We start from the raw sequence: 13,109 nt of genomic DNA on the forward strand, positions 1-13,109 counted from the left end.
ATATGGAAACATGAGTAATTGGCTTTAAGGTCAAGTGGGAGATGGGTGACCAAAAGCCAATTGGATTGGTGGTTTTGAGATTCATTGAAGCAATTTTTATTTAAGCAATGTTTTCCCGACGAATATGGTAAGAATTTTTCTTCGGCACATGTATCTCTTGTGCTTACCAAATTACGTCAAGCACTGCTTTGACATCACAACAGATGCCCACTGACCACTTTAACAACCACATAACAGTTGGACTGCGGATTGGATGGCGGTCATGAAACCAACTGCCAACGATTGGGTTTGAAATGTTCCAAGTTGAGGGCCTCGAGACTGGGCATCGAGACTCCTACTGAGCATTGCATTAAGAGTCGCATTCATTTGATGAGTGCCGTATTTCATCGGCGACAAATGTGGGATGTTTATGGGATCTTAGTGGGTCGATTGGCTACGTGTGGAATCGATTGAACTGACTCGTAAGGATCATTATAAAGAAGCCTAGAAGGCTTGGCCGGTAATACTCAAATCCCGACTTCGATAGTACGAGAGTAGTCTTCAGACTTGAGAATCATGACAGTCACGTGCATGCGATGACTGTATCTTAGATTTGTTCGAGAGGTGATCGTAACTCAGACATGGTCATCATAAGCCTTGTCTAGTGCAGTCAAAATATGTAGTGAGGACGGTGAGTTCCTTAGAAGAGGATCCGCTCCCTGTCAAAATGTGACAGAGGTATTTCCTATGCACTTGGAGATGCGTCTACACTTTACAAAGCTGTTGCTACAGTCGTTGCTCGAATAGGAAAAGAGGTTACTATGTCCAGCAATTTGGCATAACGCGATCCCAAGTATTAAGCATAGACGCCTAGTATAGGATGAAAACTGACACCCAATTCCATGCCCTAGACTAAGGCTAGGAGATGGTAAATGGAAGGACCATAACCGTATGGAATTGAGAGCCTAAAAATTCACATGGATATTCGCCTGGTCTCTAGTGCCACATACCGTTGCTAGATGGCCACCCAAGGTCACGGGCTTTCTTGATCAAGGGTTGATCAAGAATTATTAATTAAATTAAATTTAATTAATAATAGTATTTTACACTAACCCAAGTCTAGCTGAAAGGTGAACTAAAAACATCACACACAAATCACCGAGAAGGGACGAGGAATTCATTGAGAATTAATTCCATAAGTTATTGGATTACTTATAAATAAGACGGATCCATTAGATGGATAAGCCCAAGAATAAATTAATAGGATTAATTTATGATGGGCTTTGCTTTATTATTTATTAAGTTAGACTTATTAATTAATAAAGACTTATTGGGCTCATATATTTAATTGAATTAAATATATAATGGACTTAAGTAAGTGGGCTTTAATTAAATTGAATATAATTAAAATTATTGGGCTTGTATTTTAATTAATTAAAATTGGTCCAAGCCCCTTAATTAAGTTGGTGGAAGTGATTAGAAAAAAAAAATTATTTACTAACAAGTTAACTTTCGGAAAGTGCAATGTTAGTCATTATTTATTTTGAATAAAGGATTTTATTATCTTATATATGGTTAAATGAACCTACACATATTTTAATGCATCAATACAAGGTATATATATGTGTGTTAGTTATTTGGAATAACTAATGAAAAAATACATAATACACAAAATAATTTCCTACACCCAACTCCACCTCTTAGCCGACCCTCTTGTATACACACTTGGTGTGTATTTTTCTCCCTAACTTTTCTCTAGTAAAGAGGATTGAGGGATCCTAAATTTCGGTGGGTGTGGATGCAACTTTAAAGGGCTTCTATGTTAAAACCTTGCGTGAACGGTTCAGACAAAGGGTATTCTAAATAAAACAAATCAAAAGGTAATTCTTGATTTACGATTTATGTATCTCTCATTTTTTATTCAATCATAGCCCCATTTATTTTATTGTTATATTTGCATAACTACATCGAACGCTCGGGAACTCCAAGGGTACACCCCTTGAAATTCTGATTTTATTATGTTTGGTTTTAATTTATGTAATTTTATATTACTACTTCTGCTTGTGCGTTTCCAGGCCGATCCAGTCGCATTTTTCATGGTGCTTTCAAATCGTGGTTGCTGCAGCTTTTCCCTTGCCCTTCTTCCTCTTTCACCGTTCGACCCTCTTGCCTTTCGCTTTAGAGGTTGAAGCCTCTCCTACCAATACCGCCGACATAGATTTGTGGGTCATCGCCTCATATTGGACCAACATATTAATTAACTGATAAATAGACTTTTCAAGTTCGTTCATGTTGTAGTTAATAATAAACGGGTCGTAGGACAGAGGAAGCGACTGAAGGATCACGTCAATGTACGTGTCATTGTCAAGCCGAACTTTGAGGTCATTGAGCTTCTCCTCTAGGGATAGCATCTTAACCCCGTGACTTTGTACAGACGATCCTTGGGCCATCTTGGTCCCCGAGGATACTTTTGTGGCGACATATATAATATGCGTATTAGGAACTGCATAAACTTCCTTAGCATTATCGAGAGAACATCATCCAGTCTATCATATTGCTTTTGGATGTCACTAGACATCGAAGCCAATATGATACTACGGACCTTGCGGTTGTCCTCAAGCTACTTCTCGAACGTGACAAGTTCTTCAAGTGAGGATCCTTTTCGCAAAGCTGTTGGGAGTGGCTTGTCCAAGATACAGTCCTGGTTCACGAAATCTAGGACAATCCTCATATTTCGCAGCTAATCATTCTAGTTCGTGACATTGAATTTGTTAGTCTCCATTATCATAGTTAAAGGGTTCTTAGATATTTTCTAGAAAATAGAAAATTAAATAAAAAGCAGCAGATGATTGTAGTATTATGAATTAAGGGCCTTCGCATTAATATACAAAAGAGTCACATGATTCTCTCAGGATCAGCTTTTGATTAGGAGGGACACTTACCGATGAAGTATTTGGGACTCCTCCTTATATCGTTGCGACTTACTCTATTGGATTGTATACCCCTGCTTGAGAAACTCGATTAGCGTAACAAAGGTTGGGAAGATACGTTTTTATCATATGCGGGACGAGTACAACTTATTAAATCTGTTCTTACTGCTCTTCGTGTATATTGGGCCTCTGCTTTTATTTTGTCTAAGGGTTTCACTCAGGAGGTAGAAAAGCGAGTGAGGGCTTTCCTATGGAAGGATTCGACTTATCGTGAAAATGCGATTTCGGAAATGGCTACACCGGCCTATCGATCAATTTATCCGATTGGATCCTCCGGGGCGACCTGCTATTCCCGCTGAGAAGTGTGTTAACTATCATTCATTCCATCTATGCTCTCCTGTTAAGACTCTTTCAGACCTTGCTTTTGCCTTGCTTGATGCTCCGATCGAGCTAGCTATGGGCCAGAGCCAGAACTCGTATCCACCAAAATCACATAGAACACGAGGGCCAGGACGAAATCAGAGCTCCCCAAAGCCGGGAGCGAGGACCGGAGCTCGAAAACAAGCCTTGAATTCTCATTCAATAAATAGAAAAGCTAAAAGGAAAGCTAGCTCTGGAGCTAAGCTATTACAGAAAGAAAGTCCAGAATCTCAGAATATAAGTCAAAGCAGTTTGACAAGAAAAGGTCGGTGCCATCTCTGCGCTTACTTACGCTTCGAGCGACTTCTGGTGCCATCTCTGCGCTTACTTACGCTTCGAGCGACTTCTTCAATCAAAATCAAACTATTCTCTTTTTGGGTCGTACAATTAGGACCTCGATATGGTTTTATCCTTTTTATCGTATCGGAGGTTATGTTCTTTTTTGCTTTATTTCGGGCTTCTTCTCATTCTTCTTTGGCACCTACGGTAGAGATCGGAGGTATTTGGCCCCCAAAAGGGATTGGGGTTTTAGATCCTTGGGAAATCCCTTTTCTTAATACCCTTATTCCCCCTTCATCCGGAGCTGCCGTAACTTGGGCTCATCATGCTATACTCGCGGGGAAGGAAAAACGAGCAGTTTACGCTTTAGTAGCTACCGTTTTACTGGCTCTAGTATTCACTGGCTTTCAAGGAATGGAATATTATCAAGCACCCTCCACTATTTCGGATAGTATTTATGGTTCTACCTTTTTCTGATAAAGTCAGCGAAGTTTCTATGGTGTTCTACCTTAGCGTAGTCTCGGTCCACAGTGTAAGGCTCCGCACCTGAGCCTCGTTAGACTCAGCTGAAGTGTAAGGTATAAGTGAAGAGAATAGAAGAGATGAAGTCCGTCACTTAGCCTAGTCTATATCCACAGCTGACGCAACTCCGTACCGACGCCTCACTACTACAATATGTTTTAACTTAACGGCTAAGCGATTTCATAAGCTGAGCTTTCCTTAACCAGCTTCAATTACCATCGAACCTCAACGTACTTTTTTTCTTACTGTAGCATAGGCCTTCGCCACTTCAAACGGGCGCTTCGCCCCTCTTTTTTCTTTTTTTTTTAATTCGAAAGAGCGGGTCTTACGGGGGGATGAAAGAAAAATAAAGGGATCAGGGGGCTTTATGATCGGAGAAAGAGAAGGGGCATGGTTGGTGTGTCACTGGGTCGGTGAGGGAAACCGTAGGAAGGGGGGACGAATTCCATTGTAGGAAATGTATTTGGATTCAAAGCCCTGCGTGCTCTACGTCTGGAAGATCTACGAACGCTGCTCCCACGCACGCAGACCGGAAGATCTCACTTGTCCTGGACTGGAACAAGTACGTAGTTTCTTTGTTGAAGGAAGGCCCCTTCCCCCTGAGTGGAAAGCTCATAATGGAGTAGAATTGGCATCGTGGTTCTGATAAAGAATTATGGGGTATTCACCTACTAAAAAAAAGGGAAGCTACAAAACCAAAAGAAGAGGGTGGCCTAGGAATTCGAAAAGCAAGACATAAGAATGTGTCTCTCATCGACAAACTTGGATGGGATCTCGGGTCGGATAAGTTATGAGTAGAACTGCTCTATCAGCAGACCCTTTCTTTTGCAAGACTTCTTCACACTCCTCTGATTTCACCCACATAGCTTCCAATTTTCATTTCTTCTTACTCGACCCATGAGCCAATTCTCTCTGCTCAACAGTCCTCAAAATAATGGGAATGTGGTCCGAACGATGAGAAAAGAAAGGCTTGATGTAATTGAGCTCAAAGATTTAAAACCTTCATTACATAAGACATTTAAAACTACTGGGTTGATCTCGCTCCCTAGCCAGAGAGAGTCTCCCATCTGTTGATTAGGAAAGCGGCTCTTGACGTCCTTACGGTTGAACGGGAAATAGGGAGAGAATGACGATCAATCCCTCATAGGAGCTCGGAGAAAGATAGCTATAATATATTCTATTATTAAGGGGTGAAAGGCGGGTGAACTAGTCAAGAACGAGAGTCCGTAGTGCGCTTCAGAGAGTCTGAAAGACCGGGGAAAGAGGCCTAGCTTCGGAAGTAGTAAACCGATACGTATTCTTTGTAGGCAGCGGCTACTGATACTGCTTTTGGGGATGTGACTTTGATCCTTATCGACTTTGACCGAAAGAGCTAAGGGGATTTTTTGGTCATAGCATACGGCCGGTCTTAGTCTTGAGGTTGCACTCTACTACGACTATTTTCAGAAAGCAAACCTGAATTACATCCAGCCTCAAAACCATCGAGCCTCTATGAAAGAATTCGAAAGAGTCGGTCTCATTGATTGAGCATCCCCGAGATAGATAGATAGATAAGTTTCCTTTTGACAAGAATATAGGCTGTTGAAAGCTCTCTCTGTTGGCTCTGACTCTTAACCTTTCCTGCTTTACTGCTTGGAGGAAGAGAATCAGCTGTTACAGACCCGGTTGTGAAAGAAGGCAAAAGGTATGACATTGGAAGCTGCTTCATTGCCGATTGCTTCGATCCAGAATAAGGCGAAGAAGAGGCTAAAAGAATTCTTTCAACACTTGCATAGACAGCCACTTTAATATTCACAGGATTTTCATAATTGAGCAGATCGGCTGCACTATGCCTCCTCCCCGAACCATCAAAAGTAGAGCAACCAATCTTAGTGCCTACCAAACAAACCCCGTTATAGGGATCAACACCAGCCTCCAACAAACCATCCCTAACCGATGATTGCCAGTTCCTAAGCTCCGGCCTAAAGACAAGACAACTGCCAACCCACTCGTATGACTTGTTCACAACTCTCAGATCCCAATTGACACCCAATTTCTGATAGAATTCCTGGTCTGCTCTGCTGTAAAAACCGGCATTTATGGTACTGTTGTCACCAGTCCTCTGGCCTTGGGAAGGCCACCTCCTACAATAGGTGGTCGCTTGGGATTGTGTATGTCGACCTATTAATGAAGGTGGTTAAGGTAACCAAGACATCACTGTCCTCAACCGTGCTCTTATGGGAGTTAAACTGTGGCAAGTTATTCGGGGCAATAGGGCATCTGTCTGGGTAGATTGGATCTATCACATGAGACTGTGAGATACTACTATCTGGACGGTGTCAGATCGAAGGGGTTCATGGGGCTGGCGAAAACTCCTCCATCTTCGGCCCCTCATTCAACCGTTTGCTGAGTATGTTATTGGAGATGGGGCTATGTTCTGTTTATGTCAGGATCCTTGTCATGAGTTAGGCCCATTTATTCAATAGTTTCCAAATGGACCTAGCCTCACGAATACATGGCTGACAGACAGAGTTGTTGCTTGTATTGAGGATGGACAATTACGTTGGCCCCTCTGCGATCCCATGCATACCCTTTAAGACCGCTCGCGGATATTCAACAGATTATGCATTCCCTTCCACACATTCATGGTTGTAATGACCGTATTTTATGGCGGACTCAGACAGCAACTCCAACGTCAGCTACGGTACTCCGATCGCTCCGAGCTGAGGGTCCCAAGGTAGGTTGGTCTTCACTACTGTTGGACCCCTTTAATATCCCTAGGCATACCTTTGTCCTTTGGCTAGAAATACTTGGTAAGCTTTCTACCATCGCCAGACCTTGGTTATCTCACTTGGATAGCTCCTGTGTTCTTCTTACGGACGGTGCGGTGGAAAATCATAGTCACTTATTCTTTCACTGCCCCTATTCGAGAAGTTGTTTGCTGGTGATTCGACTCGCACTTCACTTCCCTTGGCCGAACTGCCCGTGGCCTACCGACGTGTTGTGGGCTGCTAGCAGATGGAGGGGCAAGCATATGATATTTGCGTCCTATCGTGCCTTACTTGGTTTCTTGATTTATCACATCTAGCGTGAGCGTAATCTTCGACGTTTTGATGGGAGCCATCGTGATTCACGGACTTTGGGTACACTTATTCTTGACGATGTGCGACAGAGGATTCTTACTGTTCAACTGTCTTATGCAGTTAGTACATGCTCATTTTATCGTTTATGGTGGATTCCTTAGTTTGTCGAGGAATTCACCTAGTTGATGCTTGTTGTACTGTACTTATGTACCCGTTTTACTTAATGAAATTTACATTTACTGAAATATTATGAATTAAGCTTAAGACTTTGTCTTTAGTCTTTAACTCTCCCACTATTTATACGAAAGCCCACCACTCTCAAGTGGGTTTTTGGGAATAACATTTTCTAGTAACCTTAGGATCCACAAGCCAATTTGTTATGCCCCACTTTTACGATTCACATGCCAAAGGCCTCATGGGAGGTATCCAATACCATTCTCATTTCATTGAGATTCCGAAGATCCTTTACCTCACCTTTTCACATGATTCCGAGACTCCAAGCCAATCTTGTTACTCGGTGATAGGCCCCACTCATCAACCAAATCACATTTCATTCGCATACCCCAAGACTCGTGAGACAGGATAACATTCGCACACTTGGGTATCGGTAGCTTCCTCACCACATTGCTGTGGATGGAAGGCTTGGACGGATCAAAACCATTTCGAGCGAAGTCCATTATAGGCCTAATATTTAACTTGGTCCAACCAAGTGAGAGTTAATATTGAGTTTTTAGACCGAGACCTCATCACATATTAACATTGCATGCACAAATATAAGATATTTAAAGCATTATGTAAACGCATCGCATGCAATGAAACCTAGGAACCCCTGTTGGATGATCAAGAGCCTCAACCTATGCAACTCACTGAGCCCGCAGTGAGTCTAAGGACTATCCAAGGTGATCCTATGCTATTACAATAGTGATTTACCCATCAACATATAAATAGGCCTTCAAACTCCTTCCTTCTTCGCGGGCCTTCATCTCCATAGGCTTGTTTTTACATAGAAATTATAAAACCTCAACGAAAACCAATGTTACTATCATTACAATTGAAATAAGAAATCCCGATCAAAAATCGGGGGAGTACATATGGGGGATGAGAGCAAGACTTATTATTCCAAGGCATAAAAAGAGAGAGAGGAGAAAATAAATCACAAGGGCACAGGCCCACCCGACAAAATAAAAAGCTATACATGCAGTCTAAGGCTCCGTGATCATCCACTAACATTCAGCTACCACATAATAACAATTAATCATGCTAGATAAAAAAAAATGAACATCCCAAGAAAATCAACATAGTATCCAATATCACGACAAACAATTATATGCAGAAAACAACAAGTTTAATATTTGTAATTTAAAAGGATGACAAAGTTTCATGCATCCAATGCACGCAAACCAACCAAATAATTAAAGCAATTTAACTCTAGAAAAAATCTAATATTATCAAAAATTCAATCAGAAAAAATAAATATCTTTAAGAAAATATGGAGAAATTAAAAAATCTAATTTTTCGGAAGAAATGGTAAAAAACGGCCTAGCCGTCGGCCGTAGTGACAGTAGCAGCCTAGCGGCCGCACAGCCTAGGTCCAGTGCACGCGCCCGAGCGCGCACACTGTGTACTGCCGACTACATTACCATAAAATTTTTTTTTTTTATTTCTACACATTAAACTGAAAATAAAAGTAAATATTTTACCAGAAAATCCAATTTTCTTAAAATACTTAAATCATCTAAAAAATTACAAAAATTGAACAAGTATTATATATAATATGTATATATGAATGCATACACCTCTTCATATTCTTTTTTAATGCCCATTATTTTATACCCTTTTGTATCCCCCATTATGATTTGTAATTATAATGATTTATGGTGTATTTTATAACCACATTTTTTGTGGTCTTTAAATACCACCATGTATTTAATTTGTAAATAGTTTTGGAGAGAATAATAAAGTGATTTTGGAGAAATACATATATTGTTTTCTTTATATTCTATTAAGAGGGATAGGCTAATAAACTTAGAATTTCTCTAAGTTTATAACACGTTATCAGCACGACGTTACGTTACGATCGATCAAGGTAAAATGTTAATTTTATCAGTATAATTTTTATTCTTTGTTTGTTTACCTCTACAATATCATAGCTACTTTAATTCTTGATTCTTCATAATAAAATATGAGTAATTATATTATATATTTCAATGTCTCCTGAAGTAGACATATATATATTATATATATAAATTGTCGATTCATCCCTTGAAGTGGATGTGATATTGCCTCCAGAAGTAGGCATATAATTCTTGATTTTATCCCCTGAAGTGGATGTCATATTGCCTCCAGAAGTAGGCACACAATTCTTGATTTTATCCCCTGAAGTGGATATGTTCTATAAAATTTCATTGCTTTCTGAAGTAAGTAATGAGTTAAAAGTATTCCTTTTCCCCGTAACTACCTTCTTGTTAAAGCAATGATGTGATGCTTCTAACTTTCATCTAATATATCCTGACTTTTTTGGTTTGTAATTTTCCAGGTTATCGACTTTCGCTCCTTGGAAAGGCTAGAAAAGGATGAATTTTGTTTACAGTTGTGAGTTTAATGAAAGATAGATTTTTAATTCTAGAGTGTATTTTTTTATGTTATGATTGGTAATATTGATCCACATAACGCTACTATTCAAATTTCACTAATTGTGAAGGTCAAAGCTAGATTCATATGATGAAGTTGCTAAGAGAGTAGCGAACCAACTCAGAGTCCATGATCCGTCCAAACTACGGCTTACATTACACAATATCTACTCTCACCGACCAAAAGCTCATCCTATAACATATCGAGGAGTACAAAACTTGTTAGAGATGCTGCCGCATTACGACCTAGTACGCATTTATAAAACTCTAAGTCAGGGTTCATTTGATCTGATATTATAGTATAAGGGTTTTCAAATCCACCATTTCCTCTGTAGTTATTATTTAATTTTATAGTGTAATTTCCCATGTTATGATTAGTAATATCGATCCGCTTAACGCTGCTATTCAAATTTCAGTAATTGTGAAGGTCAAAGCTTGATTCATATGATGAAGTTGCTATGAGAGTAGCGAACCAACTCAGAGTCGATAATCCGTCCAAACTACGGCTTACATTACACAATATCTACTCTCAGCATCCAAAAGCTCATCTTATAATATATCGAGGAGCAGAAAACTTGTTAGAGATGCTGCTGGATTACTACAAAAGTACGTATTCATAAAACTCTAAGTCAGGGTTCATTTGATCTGATATTAATGTATAAGGGTTTTCAAATCCACCATTATCTCTGTAGTTTTTATTTTATTTTGGTTCATCATTTTGTGGATAAATTCCCAACCGATCTCATAATATTTTCTTCCATGATTCTTTGAATTCCTCGTTCTTTCTATTTCTCCCTCTCTGGCTTCTTGTTTCTCGTTATCTTAGTGTGATGTCTATGTTTGTGTCCTTTATTGCTCTTCGACTTCTCTTTTATTTTCTCTCTTTGCATTTCTCCTCCTTGGAATGGTCCCTTTTATCATATAGTCGATGTTGTGCCTCATAGTGACTACTGTATACGTTAATTGCCTGAAAAAACCATAATTACTTGCTTTCCTAGACGCTATTATTTGTTTCTCAGCAGAATATAAATTTGATACTATTATTTGCTTAAAAATATACAAAATATAAATTTTGTACATTGTCACCTCCGAGAAACAATGACTCATATCGGTGTATAATATTATTGGGTGATCTCATCATATTATCTTCCACGACTCTTTAAAACTTTTGCTCTTTCTCTTGCACCTGGTCCTGATTCCCATTATCTTAGTGTGCATGTGCGTGTGCATACCTGGACACTATTAGTTACTCAATATATCCCATTTATAACGTCTATTTTCATTCAGTGACCTCAAAATAATGGTTCTAAGTCTAAAAGTATTCTTTTTCCCCGTAACTACCTTCTTGTTAAAGCAATGATGTGATGCTTCTAAGTTTCATCTAATATATCTTGACTTTTTTGGTTTGTAATTATCCAGGTTATCGACTTTCGCTCATTGGAAAGGCCAGAAAAAGATGAATTTTGTTTACAACTGTGAGTTCAATAAAAGACAGATTTTTAATTCTAAAGTGTAATTTCCCATGTTATGATTAGTAATATCGATCCGCTTAACGCTGTTATTCAAATTTCAGTAATTGTGAAGGTCAAAGCTTGATTCATATGATGAAGTTGCTAAGAGAGTAGCGAACCAACTCAGAGTTGATGATCCATCCAAACTACGGCTTATATTACACAATATCTACTCTCAGCGACCAAAAGCTCATCCTATAACATATCGAGGAGTAGAAAACTTGTTAGAGATGCTGTTGCATTACGACCAAGTACGCATGTATACAACTCTAAGTCAGGGTTCATTTGATCTGATATTATAGTACAAGGGTTTTCAAATCCACCATTATCTCAGTAGTTATTATTTTATTTGGGTTCATCACTTTGTGGATAAATTCCCAATCGATCTCATCATATTTTCTTCCATGATTCTTTGTAATTCCTCACTCTTTCTATTTCTCCCTCTCTGGCTCCTTGTTTCTCGTTATCTTAGGGTGATGCCTATGTTTGTATCCTTTATTGCTCTTCGACTTCTCTTTTATTTTCTCTCTTTGCATTTCTCCTCCAGGGAATGGTCCCTTTTATCATATAGTCGATGTTGTGCCTCATAGTGACTACTGTATACGTCGATTGCCTGAACAAAGCCTAATTAATTGCTTTCCTAGGCGCTATTATTTGTTTCTCAGCAGAATATAAATTTGATACTATTATTTGCTTAAAAATATACAAAATATAAATTTTGTACATTGTCCCCTCCAAGAAACAATGAATCATATCGGTGTATAATATTATCGAGCAATCTCATCATATTATCTTCCACGACTCTTTAAAATATTTGCTCTTTCTCTTGCACCTGGTCTTGATTCCCATTATCTTGGTGTGCATGTGCATGTGCGTACCTGGACACTATTAGTTACTCAATGTATCCCATTTATAACGTCTATTTCCGTTCAGTGACCTCAAAATAATGGTTCTAAGTCTAAAAGTATTCTTTTTCCCCGTAACTAACTTCTTGTTAAAGCAATGATGTGATGCTTCTAACTTTCATCTAATATATCTTGACTTTTTTGGTTTGTAATTATCCAGGTTATCGACTTTCGCTCATTGGAAAGGCCAGAAAAGGATGAATTTTGTTTACAACTGTGAGTTCAATAAAAGACAGATTTTTAATTCTAGAGTGTAATTTCCTATGTTATGATTGGTAATATTGATCCACTTAACGCTGCTATTCAAATTTCACTAATTGTGAAAGTCAAAGCTTGATTCATATGATGAAGTTGCTAAGAGAGTAGCGAACCAACTCAGAGTCGATGATCCGTCCAAACTATGGCTTACATTACACAATATCTACTCTCAGCGACCAAAAGCTCATCCTAGAACATATCGAGGAGTAAAAAACTTGTTAGAGATGCTTCCGCATTACGACCAAGTACGCATTTATACAACTCTAAGTTAGGGTTCATTTGATCTGATATTATAGTATAAGGGTTTTCAAATCCACCATTATCTCTGTAGTTATTATTTTATTTGGGTTAATCATTTTGTGGATAAATTCCCAACCGATCTCATCATATTTTCTTCCATAATTCTTTGTAATTCCTCACTCTTTCTATTTCTCCCTCTCTGGCTTCATGTTTCTCGTTATCTTAGTGTGATGCCTACGTTTGTGTCCTTTATTGCTCTTCGACTTCTCTTTTATTTTCTCTCTTTGCATTTCTCCTCCTTGGAATGGTCCCTTTTATCATGTAGTCGATGTTGTGCCTCATAGTGACTACTGTATACGTCGATTGCCTGAAC

Source organism: Sesamum indicum, unplaced genomic scaffold (assembly GCF_000512975.1).
Source record: "Sesamum indicum cultivar Zhongzhi No. 13 unplaced genomic scaffold, S_indicum_v1.0 scaffold00132, whole genome shotgun sequence".
NCBI classification, from domain to species: domain Eukaryota; kingdom Viridiplantae; phylum Streptophyta; class Magnoliopsida; order Lamiales; family Pedaliaceae; genus Sesamum; species Sesamum indicum.